We start from the raw sequence: 18,490 nt of genomic DNA on the forward strand, positions 1-18,490 counted from the left end.
AGTGACGTTCAATATGCTGACGACACCATGGTTTTCCTGATATACAAAAAAATGAACCCATCTTCAGCTTTTACAAAGAAAAACCTGTTTTTCCGTCTTTCTGTGTACGAAAAAAGAACAAATACCTTTCCTTTCACAACAAATAGATAGTTTTCAGTTACAAGCTCATCGTCTGTCACTGTTTACATATTCAAACATATTAGTGTTGCTGAAATAGCTGCCAGATATTTGCTCTGCTGTGAAACCTGGGCCAAATAAACTAGAGAAAAGCGGAAAGAGTTGAGATATCAAACTGCTTCATTGTTCTGTAAATGGACCAATATTTCTGATCTACAGTTTTTTTCGCAGGTTTGTGGAACTAAACTGTAACTTTTACAGTCAAAAAGAAAAAACTTCAGTTTTAAAGAAAGTTTAAATCAACAATCCTTTAAAGATCAACAAACCATTCTTATAGTTCAGACAACAAAATAATATTAATATTAATTCATATCAGAAGTCAGTGAGACAATGGAAGAAAAGTTTGTAAATGTATGTAAAGTTGAATGCATTTTGTGTTTTACAAGTGGAGGAATTTAGGTACATCAGTACTTTTAGAACTTAAGTATTTCAATTTTATGTAATTTTATTCTTCTAGTTCACTGAATGTCAGAGAGAAAAAGCATACTTTTAAATTCAATACATTTATGACAATATTAGTGACTAGTTTGCAGATTCAGATTCTTAATTCAAAATATAAATCAACTAATAAACTATGATGTATATTAAGTAGTAAATAGCCTAATATTTAAGTATATAAAGTCTTTAAAATGAGCTCCACCTTTACCAGCTGCAACATAAAAAGGATGAACACATAATTAACTTAATAATTATAATAAGATGATACAATTTGGGCCACTCTGCATAATGAGTTTACTTTTCAAATATATTTTGATGCCACTACTTTTGTACTTTTACTTAAGTGACACTTTGAATGCAGGATTTTTACTTTTAACAACGTATATTTTCACTTTGCTCTAGTAAACAGTCGTGATAGCACACGGTAAAGAGACAAACGAGCCAGTGTTCAAATATTTTCTGTTCATTGTGAAACTGTGGCGGGACAAAATAGACCTTGGTGGTCCGCCAGAGAAGGTGATTAATGGAAAACAATGGAAGTAATATAAATGCTGTGACAGTCAGTCACCTCTACTTTCCATTCTGCAGCTGCTTTGATGATGAAACAAGTGATGAATGTGAGCATGACGTTGACGTTAACGTTCCCACGATATGGACCATGTTTGATAAACTCTCTCTGCTGAGTCTGTTTGAACACCAGCAGCCTCTGTTATCAGGAGAGATATTTTGGGATGCACTTTTCTTTGCTCTTTGTGGTATTTTTGGCTTCTGGTTAAACTCACTTCACTCCGAAACATTACTGAACATCAGAGCTGTGACGAAGACCACGGAGGAGGAGATCGTGAACATCAAGAAATAACTAACATTAATTAACATTGTTAGCATTTACCTTTAAAACATTTACTGACGCTGCTTTTAGCCATTAAGCTCCAAGCCGTGGAACACCCAGAGGATCTGAGAGTAGCTGAAATATTAATATTTTTATACAGAATCTGAAAGCCCATATATTCATTCTGGCTTTCATGTGTTTTGTAATCTTATGTATTTTTTTTTAAATAATTTTTGCCTATTATTACGTCTGATTTTAAGCAGTTAATTTGGGGGTTTTATGCTATGGTTTTCGTATTTATAAATATTTTATTTCTTATTTAATTTAACTCTAAAGCTACTATGGTCAATTTATTCAGTGTTGATTTCATTCATTTATTTATTTCTCTCTTTCTTTCTTTACTTATTTATGTATTTATTTACTTATTTATTTATTATTTATTTTTTTATTTTCTTATTTATTTTCTTATTTATTATAGTTATTTATTCATTTTTCTTGTTAATCACTTCACCTTCTCTCCATTTTCGTCATGTTGTTGTATCGTCAGCCATGTTTAAGAAAGCTTTGAATTGCATTTGATGTGTTTGATAGGTGGTATATAAATAAAACTCGACTGATTAATTAAATGTTGATGCAAAATATCAACTCTAGAAAGCTCCTCCCATGAAATACATAACGTCGTGTTGTAAACCGGCCAAAGAAATGTATTAAATCACTTTACAGAAGAGTTAAAGTGAGTTTGGGTGTACTGTCCCTTTAAGAGAAAACCCTTTAAAAGCTCAGATTGAGAACAAACTGAGTTCAGTTCAGACTTCGAGCTGCAGCAGCTGCTACTCTGAGAGTTTGAGAGGACCACACATTTCACAGAGGAAGTGTGTGTGTGTGTGTGTGTGTGTGTGTGTGTGTGTGTGTGTGTGTGTGTGTGTGTGTGTGTGTGTGTGTGTGTGTGTGTGTGTCGACCCACAGACAGACAAACAGCTGATTGTTGGAGAGGCGATGGGTCGGGGGTCACCTCGTGATGTGTTCAGGGACCCTGAGGGCAGATTGACATTAACAGAGCAACAGTCCGCAGAGAGATTTAATTATACTGCATGGGCTACATTTGAGTTTATCCAATTAATATATATATTTTTTTTTTTTATTATATGTAGAGTTAATAAATTCTTAAAAAGGAAAAATAACTTTAACTGAGAAAATTATCTGCAGTTTAATTAATATGAATCTTTTTTTTTTATTAAAGCTGCATGTACACTGTCTTATTTCCAACATGTCTTATTACAATTATTTATAACTTAAAAATTATATTTTTTATTGTGAAACACAACACAAATATTTATTTATTCATAGAATATTTATTTGTTTTACCATTAAATTATATATTTTACATTCTCTGATGATGTATTTTTTTAAATGTGCCTGCTTTCTTTTGTTTTCAGTCTAATGCTTTTAGCAGCATTTGTGGATCAAAAATAATATATAACAATATAAATATTGTTATATATATATTATTTAATCATGATAACAAAGAGAAAAGAAAACTACGTCAAACTTGAAATATAAAAAAATGAAGAAAATAGTGTGAAAATACTGTCAAACTACAGTTTTTTTGCCCATTAAAATGTAAATGTAAGCAGTTTAACTTTATATATCTTGAAAATGAACTTGAAATTAGAATTTAGTAGTACTAAGAAATCTGACGGTTCCAGCTCGTCTTCTATTATCTGCCAATATGGGGATAATTATTATAATTAATTTAATTGCACAGAACATTCGTAGTCATAGCTCCGTCTGATGGAGCTGATAATGATGATCTTTAAACATCATCACGATTCTAATCGTCGTGCTTCCTCCTCCTCCTCCTCCTCCTCCCACATTTCTGCATCGTGACATTTCAGATCATTTCAAAGTGGGTGACGAGACAAAGAGCTAAATCCAAACAATCTTCTGTTAAACCAGGAAAAAAAGGCCTGAACACAATCGGACCTGCAGACTCTTTAGATAAAGGTCAGCTTCTCTGACAGCCACAGAGCATCAGACAACCGGCCTCAGAACTCAGCTGGAAACAAACAGAAGTCTGGTCTGTGATCGAACAAACAGACATGACGTTCCCCAAAGTTTGTGGTTTCTTTTTAAAAACCTCTCTGTTATGTCAGGACTCCAATCATGAATGTTACCCAGCATGCCACACCCACAGCAGCGCCTGACCACAACAGGGTGTGTTCAGGGACCAGAGGATTAGCAGGTGATTCCTTTCAGAGAAGCAGACACACACACACACAAAGAAGGCAAATATCCTCACGATTATTGGCTGTTCAAACATGATAATGCACCAAATAAAAGGTTTTAAATGTTCTTATTTTTATTTATTTAAATCCACTGTTCAACAACTACAGTCATTGTTGATAGAACACTTGTAAAATCAGCTATTTTCAAAAGAAATCTTTGTTTTTAAAAGAAAATCTGAGCAGATCTTTGCCAAACAAAATTAAGAATATAACCTTTTCAGTTTCACCCTAATAAATCAGAAGTTCACACACAGTCTCTAAGGCCGGAGCTTCTTTTTTTGATGATTTCAGCAAAAGCAGAGGAATCCGCTGAGGTTTTACAAACTACCACAAACACAGTTTAAAGATTGACAAGAGTCATCCTCCCCGAGGCGAAGTCTAACACCAATAAACGGAGTCACAAGCAGCTAGAAGGTTGTACTTTACACACAGAGTCTTACACCCATCGTCCACTGTAGGATTCTGACTCTGAACAAAAGATAATCCGACGGTCTGCAAGCCGACGGGGTCAAAGGTCACAGTTTAAATCCGAGAAACAGACGGTGAAACCCAAGACGTCCAACGCTGTTATATTAAAGCAGAGGAGCATCAAATGAACTATGTTGCTGTTTTCATCACAAACAACAGGAGACAAAGGAGGAAGTAGAACTAAAGAATCCTCTAAGACAACATTTACATTTAGATTCAGTCACTGGACGATCAGGCCATAATCTAAAAAGTGTAAATGCATCTAAGAAGCATTGATCCGATTGATCCAACATCTGTCCTGTCTTTCCACTGTAGAAATGTTACGATATCAACATTTAATGTCACGATTATCCTGACAAAAATTGTTGGAATTCACGATATTATCTAGATAATCATTCAAAATATGCTTAAAACCCCTAAAAAGGCAGCAAAACATTCTGGATCACTTAAGGTTTTGATTAGAAACATGTTTTTTAAAGGCCGTTATGAAAAACATTTTCCAGTAGGCCAGGAACTCCTGTGTTCTAAAAGGTTAATTACTGTTTTTGTCAATGGAGTCTGGTGTCTTTGTAGAGAACATAGATAACGTCTTCAGTTCCCCGTCATGAAGGTAAAGAGGTGAAAATATTCTAAATAAAGCATTCACTCAAACTGATATTGATTCTTTTAGGCTAGAATGTTTGTTCACCTGGTTAGTGAACTGAAGAAGTCGCTCTTTCTTTAAAGTCATTTTACCTCGCAGAACACAGTAATATTCATACAACCTGACATGATAAAATCTAAAGCAACCCTTTTAGTTATTTCATAACCTTATTGATAAGCTAACTTTTGAAACCTACGTCTCTGCTTTTTGCTACCCAGAAACACCAATGGAGTCGACCTCTAACCAAACCGGACCAAAAGACTTCTGTAACGATCATTTGAGTTATTCAGGGAGGAAAAAAACATCTTTGCAGCTTTTGTAGTTTTATTCCTCTTCCAGAAACTGAACAGGTAAAATACTGAAGGTGGCGTCCGAGATTTAAAATCTTAAAGGTTTTTTTCTGCCCCCGATAGAGGAGATCTCCTCTGACTCTCTGGTTTCCTGAAGGTCTTGGTAATCTCTCCTCTATGTGGTCACTTCCTCAGATAATCAAACAGACGGCGACATTATGCAGACGGCCTGAACAAGAAAAGAGAGGAGGCGTCCAGCGAGGATCAAAAGGAGCGTTAACTTATTCAGCCAGCGGCATCTTGGGAAAAAGAAAAACACAAACATTCTCCCGTGTTTGCATGCAGCAAATAACAATCAACTTGAATGCTGGTTTCTCCTCAACGTGTCCAGAGTGGAGGACGTTATGTAATAACTCTCATAGCAACAGAGAGTGGAGGTCCAGTGGAGAGCTGGCTGTGTGCTGGGAAACGTTAAATATAACAAGAGAGTAAAGGGAGATCTCTGAGGGGAAAGGACTGCTTCTATTATTAGAAAATGTTCTCAGGAGAAGTGAATTCAAAGTCTGGACACCAACCCAACCTTTGTACTCCATCCCGATTAAAAGGTCCCAAGAGACAAACGATACGGACCAAAGAAAAGAGCCAATTAATCACCCAACAATCCGCCAACTCATCCGTGTGTTTGGATTGAGAAGATGTTAAGCCAGAAAGAAAAGTGTGTGCAGCTCAGTCGATAATCAGAGGAAGGAAACTACTTCCTTCCTCGGATACGTCTGCAATAACCAGAATATATCGAGTATCAATATGAGGACTGGAACCAACAAATATTTTCTTGATAGATAGATATTTCCTAGATTAAGTGTTTTGGTTTTCAAAAATGCCAGAAAAAAGGGTTTCAAATGTCTTGTTTTGTCCAAAATCCAAATATATTTAATTGAATATGATATAAAACAGAGCAAAGACAGAAATATCCACATTTGAGTGACTCAAACCAGCATTTTCTGCCATTTTTGCACAAAAAAATTACCAATTGCCAATTATTTTTCTGTTCATTGACTCAGCTTTTATGCAAATCAATGTTTAGTTATCAAATCCTTTGTTTACTTATTCTTTGATCAAATATTTCCTGATCTAAGTTAGAAGAAGAGAAAAGAAAAGTCATGACTTTATTTCTAACTATTGTTTTGGTTTACGATAAAATTTCCCAGTCCTACTGCTGACATGACACGATAACTATTCTGAACTGTTAAAACAATGAGTCGATTATCATTTAAGTAAAAAAATGTAAGCAAAAATGTAAAATGTTTAGTGGTTCCAGCTTCTCTTATGTTGAACTCAGGTTTTGGACGTCAAGTTGAGCTCTGAACATTTTTATGGCCAAACGATGAATCAAGAAAATAATCAACAGGATAATTTAATAATGAAAAGAATTTAAACAAGGAAGGCACTTGGAGGCCAAAGGCCCTGTATTGCAATGTTAACAAAAGGTAAGAAAAATAAGGTGTGTATTCCAAAACGTAATGGGTTCTACCAAACAAAGAAACCATCTGACGAAGGTAATAAGCAATAATTAATTATTTTCAGGTTTTGAATTAACCTTCAAAATGATTCAAAAACTCTCTGCATCAGCAGCAGACAAGAAAGCAGCAGCTACAAGTCCAGATCTGTGAAACTGGCAACAGCTAAGAACAAGTTTTCATGAGTCATTTGAATATTTTAGAGGGAGAAGGAGCCGGATTAACTGGGGTCAAAGTCCTGCTGGAGTAAAGCCACGCAAACTAATGAGCACTGTGACAAAGCAGGAGCAGGAAACGCAGACTCAGAGGAGGAAATAATATAAGTTATGAAAAGAATAAACCCGTCTTCATGTTTGATCTCTGTAGACTGACAGCTGGAGGTAAAAGGCGTTCCACAATCCAACGCTCTCGTCATCTAAAAACCCAGACGAGCCTGAACACAACCAGGCCTCCACCCAGGAACATATTACCCAGAATTCAGCTGCAGCAGCGGAGGCCACGCTCCGTACCAGAAGAGACCTTTAGGGTTTCAAGAGGTCACCGACAACACGTGACACCCCCCCCTGGGATCAGCGGTCTCCCCTCTGTTGCCACGGTGACAGGCTCTTGGCCAACGTAATGACGGGGTTGATTTGTGTGTTGACGTGAGGTCGCACTGAAGGGAAAGTGTGCACGAAACTTCTGAAACTGGTGATTAAAGCAGAAAAGACGGCTGAAGGTCTGCTGCTGAAAATAAACATCAAGGCTGAAAACACGAGGATTTAAAAACAGCCGAAGCTCTCGGCATCAAAACACAGGAGAATACTTTTTAATTAGACTCAAAAATGATGTCATTTTGGTGAAATAATAGAAAGGAAACAGGAATATTTAGACCGTCACTGGTAAATGTTTGCACTGTCATGCTGAAGCTTATGATATTGGAGCTTTATGTGGGAACAAATGTTTAGTTTATGATTATTTAGTTTCTTTGCAGCCTGTTTTTGAAGCTACGTGCTGTTTAATAGTGCTCCAAGAGAAAACAGCCTCTGAGAGACATTAAAAATGAAAATGTAAAATCATAGAGGTGAGGTAGAAGTCGTCACTAGAAGAGGACAGTGTGTCCTCATTAAGGACACACTGAGCTGCTGTGGATATGAAATGTTTAAAATGTAAACAGAAGGTCACTGAGGACAGTTTTACAGTCGAGAGAGAGGAATATCTGTAAGATAAAACGTAAATACTGCTAATCTGCAGCTTGTAACATAACCAGTTCATGCAAAAAAGTGAGTTTGACAACAGGAGAGAGTCGAACACAAAGCTGAAGAGTCACATGAGACATTTCAGTGTCAGAATTACAATAATGCCACCAAAAGAAAATCAAATGCACAGATGAAATATCTGGCCTGTAAGTATGTCAGCGATTCTTTACTTGCTTTGCTCCGGGGCTACTTTTGCAAAGTGACATAATAACATGCATGCAATCAATCTGGATCATTCAGAACTAATACATCACAGCTAACCTTTACATTTCTACACGTATGAAACAAGGAAGAACAAACTTATCTTTTTGTATTTAAAAAGAAAGAAGTGGTTAACTGATTCTAGAAGTTAAAATCCATCAGTGAGCCTAAACCTCAATGCCATTAGAACACGTCTCCTCCAGGAGGAATAAAGTTTGGTTTGTCGTTTTGAGTGAGAAAGAAATCCGACCCAGCTACAGGAAACAACTCCTAAAACACAAGGGTTTATGGGTAGAAAGAGACAGACGTTGACATGTGATACCCGGCGTGTTGCAAAGCAGACGGAGGGGGAAAAAAGAACATATATTCTAGTCTTACTGGTGAACAGACGCAGAAGTGAAGCAGAAAACACTGGTGAGTCCACGTGACGTCTGTTTACCGACCGTGTGTGAAAACCAAAACACAACAACACGGAGGAGGAGGAGGAGGTTTCATCTCCTCAGACTGACCACAGAGCAGCCCTAACCTGGCAGACGCTGGTAAGAGGACACTGTTCGTGGCCGTCGTGGACAGACGGCGGTCAGCTCGGTGTGGCGTGACTGATTCAGCTCACATTCCCCTCATTACAAAGGCTGACGGACGGGGAGGTCCCGTTCACCTCCACCAGAAACACGACCCGTCTGAACCCTGCAGCTCCATCAGCACCAACCAGGAGAGAGCAAGAGCTGCAGTCTGCTGCGTTAGTTAGCATATGTTAGCATTAACCTAGCTGAAACCTCTGAAAACACATCTCACTAGGTCTCATTAGGACATGTTTAACACGGTTTAGCCAAAACTACACCTTTTATCACAACCAGAAGCTCTAAAAAATGCCATTAGGGTCAGATTATGTTTCATCTTTCTGAAGGTCTTTGAACACATCATGTGTGACAAACATTTCCGGCAGTAAAAGCAACCAAAACGAAGCTTAGAATTGTGAGATTTTAATTCTACATGTCTCATTTAAAATATCGCCACAAATAAACCGTTTGTTTTAACCAGATTCTGTTAAAAACATTAAATTCTGAGCTCCTCAGAGAAACTATGAAGTCATGATTGATTCATCTGAGGCCAACAGTCATGTGACAACAAATCTGAGAAACTTTGACTGAACTGCTGCTGAACACAGAGCAGAGAGGAGAGGCTGGAAGTAGAGTTTGTAAAAATGTAAATAGCTTAATATTTATAGCATGCCACTTCCACAAAGACTTAATCTTATTCCCTGACTCTAACATCCAGAAGACACTTCCAGGATATTCCAGGAATTCCTCGACTACAGTTCCCCTCTGACCTCCAGCTGCTTCCTCCTCACTACGAGACAATAGCGTCTGATCAGAGTACACGGAGGCGTACTGCCGTGCAGCATTGGATCCTCCTCTCCCCCCCATGAACACAAGGGTATCTTTAATGCATGAGGATGCACATAAACAGCTTATCATGAACGAGACACTTGGACACGGGCCGTTACCCAGGATGCCAAGCGCCTTTCAGGAGGTCACGTCTCTGCGGCCCAAAAATGGCGAGCATGCCCAGACTTCAAGTACTTTTACACCCCATACAAGTCCTCGCCGCTTTAATACGCATATCTCTGAGGCACAACCAGTTAATCCAATAATCATGCAGCCATTCAGGATCATTTCCTGAAGAGGACTTTGATCCCTGGAGTTCTTGAACTTGGGAAGGACAGCGAAACTTCAATAAGCACTATTGTGCGTGTCACATAATGGAACTTTATGTCAATACACGGCCATAAAAGAAGGATGTGGAGAGGAGGGAGCAAAAGTCAAAGTCCCGTCAGAAGTCAGGAGTCTGCTGTTTGAGAGGCCTCCACCCAGATGAATGCACGCTGGACATCCACAATATGATTATACGTGTTAAAGACACCACAAAGAAACACGAGTGACAAAGCAGGATATGATAAAAGACAACATAATGTGCTTTTGGAGGAATTCAGACACGTTTCAAGCAGAATAAAATGACCATAATAGTGATTCCAAAGCCGCTTCAGCATAAAAAACAACAACACAATAAGCACAGAGAGCTCTTATGTAATCATGCAACACAGAATACAGATATAGAAGCTTGTTGGCTGCACCCATTGCTTCTGAAACATGAAATATTTTTGTATCATCGCCATAACTTCACAATGGCTGAAGAACCCCACCGCCCTCAGCTTTTTATTCTTATGCAAAGCATGTCCACTGATTCTGCTTCCCAGGCTCAGCAGTGTGTGTGTGTGTGTGTGTGTGTGTGTGTGTGTGTGTGTGTGTGTGTGTGTGTGTGTGTGTGTGTGTGTGATGTGACATATTGGAGCTGCTGTAACAACACATCCTCCCCATGTCATGAACGCATCAGTGGCTTCTCCAGGCCCTGTGTGTGTATGTGTGTGTGTGTGTGTGTGTATGTGTGTGTGTGTCTCCAAGCCAGACCCCATTCAAAAAACGTGATATTTTGGGAATCTCGTCGCTTCCCAGTCACTCACACACACCAGTGACAATAAATCACCACTGATTCTGATTTGGGAGACCCTTATTGTGAATTCGGCTTTGATAAAATCCCCCAAAAAGTCTTAATTTTAAGCATAATCCAACTTTTAACCCCTGGGTGCCTATGCGCTCTGAGCCAGGTTTCACCCTGCGGCCGCCGGGAAGCGCCTTTGAGAGGGGGGACAAACCTGGAGCCTGCTGCAATAAAAAACACACATAGTGGATTAAACTAGTGCCGAATGATAGACTGCAACCTCACTATGTGGAATATGCATTAAAATCTGTTCTTTTATATGCACAAATCCATGCACCATCCTAAAAACCTTAAATTGAGGAATATCTGCAGGGAGTCTGGTGAGTTCTCCTCTAAACAAAGCCAGACACATGCATGCTGCCAACATACCTGCTCCTCCACAGCTGCTGTTGTGTTGTGTTTAGAGGAAGGAATCCCGCATAAGAGGGGCCAAAGAACCGCAGGTCTCCGGTGATCCGCTGTAAGCTCCGGCAGCTCTGGGCCGCACTCTCCCCGCCCTGCAGCCTCCGACTCCCGCAGCAAGCCTGGGAAACCGGCCCCGTGACGTCACGGGCTGGAGGAAGGAGGAGGCTGCCTCCAGGGGGCGCTGTCCGGATCTTTAAAGGTTTATTATTATTATTATTGTATATGTTTAATCATATTTTATTATTTATATCAACAACAGGGTACTTTTGTCATTTTTATTTATTCATGCCTTATTTTGTTGAATTATATTCATAATTAAATTTATTTTAGGTTTATTATTGTTATTATTATTATTATTATTATTATTATTATTATTATTATTATAATCATATTTTATTATTTATATCAACAACAGCTCAACAGGGTACTTTTGTAATTTTTTTTATTTATTCATGCCTTATTTTGTTGAATTATATTCATAATTACATTTATTTTAGGTTTATTATTATTATTATTATTATTATTATTATTATTTAATCATATTTTATTATTTATATCAACAACAACAGGGTACTTTAATAATTATCTTTTATTTATTCATGCCTTATTTTGTTGAATTATATTCATAATTACATTTATTTTAGGTTTATTATTATTATTATTATTATTATATATTTTTAATCATATTTTATTATTTATATCAACAACAGCTCAACAGGGTAGTTTTATAATTTTATTTTATTTATTCATGTCTTATATTTTTTAATTATATTCATAATTACATTTATTTTAGGTTTATTATTATTATTATTATTATTATTATTATTATTATTATTATTATTATTATTATTATTATTATTATTATTATTATTATTATCTGGGCCACACTTTATACTCCCGCACAACAAACCGGCCCCGTGACGTCACGGGCTGGACTCTTGTAATTTGTTATTTATTTATTCATGCTTATTTTCATGTTGAATTATATTCATAATTACATTTATTTTAGGTTTATTATTATTATTATTATTATTATTATTATTATTATTTAATCATATTTTATTATTTATATCAACAACAGGGTACTTTAATAATTCTCTTTTATTTATTCATGCCTTATTTTGTTTAATTATATTCATAATTAAATTTATTTTAGGTTTATTATTATTATTATTATTATTATTATTATTATTATTATTATATATATTGAATCATATTTTATTATTTATATCAACAACAAGGTACTTTAATAATTTTCTTTTATTTATTCATGTCTTATATTTTTTATTATATTCATAATTAAATTTATTTTAGGTTTATTATTATTATTATTATTATTATTATTATTTTTATTTTTATTATTATTATTATTATTTAATCATATTTTATTATTTATATCAACAACAGGGTACTTTAATAATTATCTTTTATTTATTCATGTACCTTATATTGTTGAATTATATTCATAATTACATTTATTTTAGGTTTATTATTATTATTATTATTATTATTATTATATTTAATCATATTTTATTATTTATATCAACAACAGGGTACTTTAATAATTATCTTTTATTTATTCATGCCTTATTTTTTGAATTATATTCATAATTAAATTTATTTTAGGTTTATTATTATTATTATTATTATTATTATTATTATTATTATTATTATTATTATTTAATCATATCTCCGGCATCTCTGGGCCATAATTACACTCTCCCCGCCCTGCAGCCTCCGACTCCCGCAGCAAGCCTGGGAAACCGGCCCCGTGACGTCACGGGCTGGAGGAAGGAGAAGGCTTGTCCGGATCTTTAAAGGTTTATTATTATTATATATTATATATATATATATTATATATTATATATTATTATTATTATATATATATATATATATATATATTATTATTATTATTATTATTATTATTATATATTATTATTATTATATATCAACAACAGGGTACTTTAATACTTATATTTTATTTATTCATGCCTTATTTTGTTGAATTATATTCATAATTAAATTTATTTTGTTGAATTATATTCATAATTAAATTTATTTTAGGATTTTATTATTATTATTATTATTATTATTATATATTTATTTAATCATATTTTATTATTTATATCAACAACAGCTCAACAGGGTACTTTTACAATTTTATTTTATTTATTCATGTCTTATATCTTTTTATTATATTCATAATTAAATTTATTTTAGGTTTATTATTATTATTATTATTATTATTATATATATTATAATCATATTTTATTATTTATATCAACAACAGGGTACTTTTATTTATTTATTTATTCATGTCTTATATTTTTTTATTATATTCATAATTACATTTATTTTAGGTTTATTATTATTATTATTATTATTATTTAATCATATTTTATTATTTATATCAACAACAGCTCAACAGGGTACTTTTAATTTAATTTAATTTATTCATGTCTTATATTGTTGAATTATATTCATAATTATTTTATTTTAGGTTTATTATTATATATATTTAATCATATTTTATTATTTATATCAACAACAGCTCAACAGGGTACTTTTAATTTAATTTATTCATTCATGTCTTATATTGTTGAATTATATTCATAATTAAATTTATTTTAGGTTTATTATTATTATTATTATTATTAATATATATATTTAATCATATTTTATTATTTATATCAACAACAGCTCAACAGGGTACTTTTAATTTAATTTAATTTATTCATGTCTTATATTGTTGAATTATATTCATAATTACATTTATTTTATTATTATTATCATTATTGTTGTTATTATTATTATATATATTTAATCATATTTTATTATTTATATCAACAACAGGGTATTTTAATAATTTTCTTTTATTTATTCATTTCTTATATTTTTAAATTATATTCATAATTACATTTATTTTAGGTTTATTATTATTATTATTATTATTATTATTATTATATATATTTAATCATATTTTATTATTGATATCAACAACAGGGTATTTTAATAATTATCTTTTATTTATTCATGCCTTATTTTGTTGAATTATATTCATAATTAAATTTATTTTAGGTGTATTATTATTATTATTATTATTTATATTTAATCATATTTTATTATTTATATCAACAACAGCTCAACAGGGTAGTTTTACAATTTTATTTTATTTATTCATGTCTTATATTTATTTTTTAATTATATTCATGATTACATTTCTTTTAGGTTTATTATTATTATTATTATTATTATTATCATTATTATCATTATTATTATTATTATTATTATCATCATTGTTATTATTATTATTATTTATATTTAATCATATTTTATTATTTATATCAACAACAGGGTACTTTTACAATTTTATTTTATTTATTCATGTCTTATATTTATTTTTTAATTATATTCATGATTACATTTCTTTTAGGTTTATTATTATTATTATTATTATTATCATTATTATCATTATTATTATTATTATTATTATCATCATTGTTATTATTATTATTATTATTATTATTATTTAATCATATTTTATTATTTATATCAACAACAGCTCAACAGGGTACTTTTAATTTAATTTATTCATTCATGTCTTATATTGTTGAATTATATTCATAATTACATTTATTTTATTATTATTATTATTATTATTATTATATATATTTAATCATATTTTATTATTTATATCAACAACAGGGTTCTTTAATACTTTTATTTTATTTATTCATTTTATTTATTCATGTCTTATATTGTTTAATTATATTCATAATTAAATTTATTTTAGGTTTTTATTATTATTATTATTATTATTAATATTATATTATTTAATCATATTTTATTATTTATATCAACAACAGCTCAACAGGGTACTTTTAATTTAATTTAATTTATTCATGTCTTATAATTTTTAATTATATTCATAATTAAATTTATTTTAGGTTTATTATTATTATTATTATTATATTATATCATATTTTATTATTTATATCAACAACAGCTCAACAGGGTACTTTTGTAATTTTATTTTATTTATTCATGCCTTATATTGTTGTCTTTTCTTATATTTATTTATTTATAAGAGCAACTGTTACGTTTTTAAAGTGTGGTATTAGTACTTTTTCTTAAATATAGACTCTGAATACTTCTTCCACCACCAAGTATAAAGTAGCATTAAAAGTAATAAGTACAAATACCTCAAAATTGCACTAGGTACTGAACTTAAGTACATATACATAAATACACTTCAGCACTTTTTTTAGATGCAGCATGCAGAAGTGTACTTAAGTAGAAATACAAAAGTATCTCCATTAAAATATACTAAAATATACTAAAAGTACCAATAGTAAAGTATTCAACATGCTGAATACTATATATTATATTATTGTTTTATAGTTATTGATGCATTAATGTGTTCTTCACTTTAAGGTAGCAGCTGGTGTAGATGGAATTTATTTTATTGCTTTAAATTCTTTATTAAATGATCTGTTCTATGCATGTTTGTTCTGTGAAGCATCTTATTATTAATATTATAATTATTATAATTATGTCCTCTGCTTCACTTCACACTCTCTGTTGGCGTCTGTGAGCAGTAATACCTTCAGGGAGGTCGAGGATTAACGGGGATAAAGTCAAAGACGACAACAATGGTGCTAATCTCTGTCTGCTGCTCTCAGTCTCTGAACTCACCGACGTAGTAATGATTATGTGTGTTAATGTGTTAATATGTTAATGTGTTAATGTGTTAATGAGACACACTGCAGGTGAATAGAGTAAAAATATTAATAAATATCACCCTAAAAAGTCCCCAGTTGATTACTGACATTAAGACAATTATTTTTTGTATTACAAGTTTTCTAAAATGTTATGTTTAAATATGCAAATGATGCTTTATATTATGAAATATCTGCTCATTTGCATACATTGGATAAAGCAAACGTTATAATTCTTGTTTCATTTAGTTAATATATTCGGGTCAAAGGTTTTTACAGAGGAAGTCCTATTAAAAAAACTCTAATTTTACTGTAGAAGAAGTACTTTTACTCCTAAAACTTTAAGTACATTTTATTTCTAATATTTGTTTTCACTTTAGTAGGATATGCAGAATATTGAATGTACGTATTATGTATTTAAAGTTACTAATTAAAGTAATTTAGTGTTGATTCTGGCGCCCCCTGTGGACAGACTTGGTAGTGTTTCTGAGCACCAGACTCCCTTTAGAAAACCTCTCATTTTACCTCAGCAGGGTCAGACAGTCTGACCTCTCAGTCCTGGTTCTGGTTCTCCTGTGCCCCCCTTCACCTCCAACGGGTCCAGTAACACGTCCTGGGTCTCCAGCAGCGTGGTGTCGGTGTCGGTTCACATTTTGTTATTTGCACATTTAATTAGTCACCTTTAATTTGATTATTTTTTAACAGAGATGATAAAATCAGGATTAAGGACGATTTGGCATAAATCTGCTTTTTGTTTTATGTCTGTTTGTTGTTTCTTTTATATTTTTATTCAGTTTTTTTTCTTTTAACTTCTTTTTGTTTTTTTATGCGAAAACCTTTCATGGTGCCGTGTTTGCCAGGATTCCCTAAAAACGGGAAATATCGCTGGTAAAATGAAGGTTTAATAAAATAAAAATAATAGTAAGTTTGTTTTTTATTTATTTCTATTGTTAGTGGCTTAAAAATTATAACGAGAGACTATCGAGATGTCTTTTTAAATTGCTAACAAAATCTCACCTCCAGGGCCATTTAGTGGCTGCTCTGGAGCTTTCGATCAGATCACATGAGCTTCATCAGATCCATTTGTCTGAGAACGTCTGAGAATAATCAGTGGTTGAAATGATGAAGCGTTAAAGTGGAGACAGAAAACCTCAAACACTAAGTCATCTCCATGACAACAAAGATAACTCCAGTCATAGATGAAGACCATGAGATGTGGTTGAAAGCCCAGAAACAAGCTGGTAAGTGGACTTAGTTAATGTTGCTTTGCCAAACTACATCCCTGTTGTCTCAGTCAGAGCTGGAGAGACTTTAACGTCCACGTGAACCGCTTCATTTATGTGTTTAATATTAAAAGGATCCGCTTAACGAGCTCATAAGTGAGACGACAAAAACACGATTCAAGACTCATGAATGTTTTAGCGTTCGGTAACGAAACACTGAAACGAAACACTGAAGAAGCAGTCACTCATCAGCAGTCACTCATCAGCTGTCAGTCATCAGCAGTCACTCATCAGCTGTCACTCATCAGCTGTCACTCATCAGCAGGCTGGAAGCTGAGAGCAGCTTTTCAAAACAAAACATCAGAGGAGAGACGGGCGGAGTCTGAGGACACGATGAGGATCAAAGAAAAGGTTTTTATGATTATTTAAAGGTGCTTTTATATCAGTTTACAAATCTATAAATTCTATATTTTAATTTCTGTCAACAAATCAAATGAAAAGAACAAAAACATGTTTCTGACTTCCTGTCTGGAGCTCATTTCCTACAAAAGCTGCATGTTTTTTATGAAACGTTACTCAAACAAGAGGAAAAACTGGTTTTCATTTAAATACACAAACTATTCAGAACACCAGATAAATATTTAGTCTGTCTTAATGCATAATACTTATATCAAAATCACATCTTTTTACTTTTAGTACACACAGCAGCTGCTGCTTGCTGAGCATAGCTACATGCATTAAGCATTCATTCATCAGAACATTGCAGTTTGGACTTTGTCCCTCTTCTATACGCTCATTTATCCACTTTGCAAAGGATTGTGGGTAGCCAGAGGAACACGCTGGGTTTCATGCTGCAAAATGCGAGCGGATGTAGTAGAACATCCTGGTATTTATGGCATAATAACATAATAAATATTTATCTAGCATAATAAATACTCTGCGTATGATAAATGCTACAAACAGCAGGATGTTCTGGTGCATCCAGTCGTGTTTTGCAGATTGTAACCTTCTCTGGCTCCTCTGACCCACAATCCTCTGTGCAGCCGATAAACAAAACAAGAGGGTCAAAGGTCAAGGTGCCATGCAATGAGGAAGTAGTCTGTCCCGGTCCCCAGTGCCCCCCCCCCCAAGACCTCTAACCCTGAACCCTCAGCTGGTAAATTCATTGAGACTGTGAGGACTTGAAATGGTGTAAATACTAAACGGACAGCACTTTGCTGAGACATATCACGTTACCATGACGACCACGAAACATGTTTTCTACATGTGTGGGGTTTTTCCTTTTCTATTTTTGACTTCCCGATTGGAACGTCTGCCAGACTGTTTCCTCACAAGATGAGAAATCATTTTTAAATCATATATTTTCCTGTTTTCTTTTTTTCAAAAACAGCTTCAAAAACTAAATAAAAATAAATGTTTAAATAATAAATCTGTAATAAATTCTCTGCCTGCTTTCCTCTGATTTATTTTAATCCTTAATGTCTCTGTGTACATTTAAT

General features: G+C 33.2%; 1 protein-coding gene across 4 annotated transcripts in view; it reads right to left on the bottom strand.

Moving 5' to 3' along the window:
• The window catches only part of myo6a (myosin VIa), a 109,747-nt gene extending 98,562 nt beyond the window's left edge, over positions 1–11,185 (bottom strand). For all 4 annotated transcript variants that reach the window (XM_054618058.1, XM_054618057.1, XM_054618062.1 and 1 more), the window contains exon 1: positions 11,015–11,185. The gene's annotated coding sequence lies outside the window, so the exon portion shown is untranslated. The remainder of the gene's footprint in view (positions 1–11,014) is intronic.
• Positions 11,186–18,490: the final 7,305 nt, after the last annotated feature.

Source organism: Anoplopoma fimbria, chromosome 18, assembly GCF_027596085.1.
Source record: "Anoplopoma fimbria isolate UVic2021 breed Golden Eagle Sablefish chromosome 18, Afim_UVic_2022, whole genome shotgun sequence".
Taxonomy (NCBI): domain Eukaryota; kingdom Metazoa; phylum Chordata; class Actinopteri; order Perciformes; family Anoplopomatidae; genus Anoplopoma; species Anoplopoma fimbria.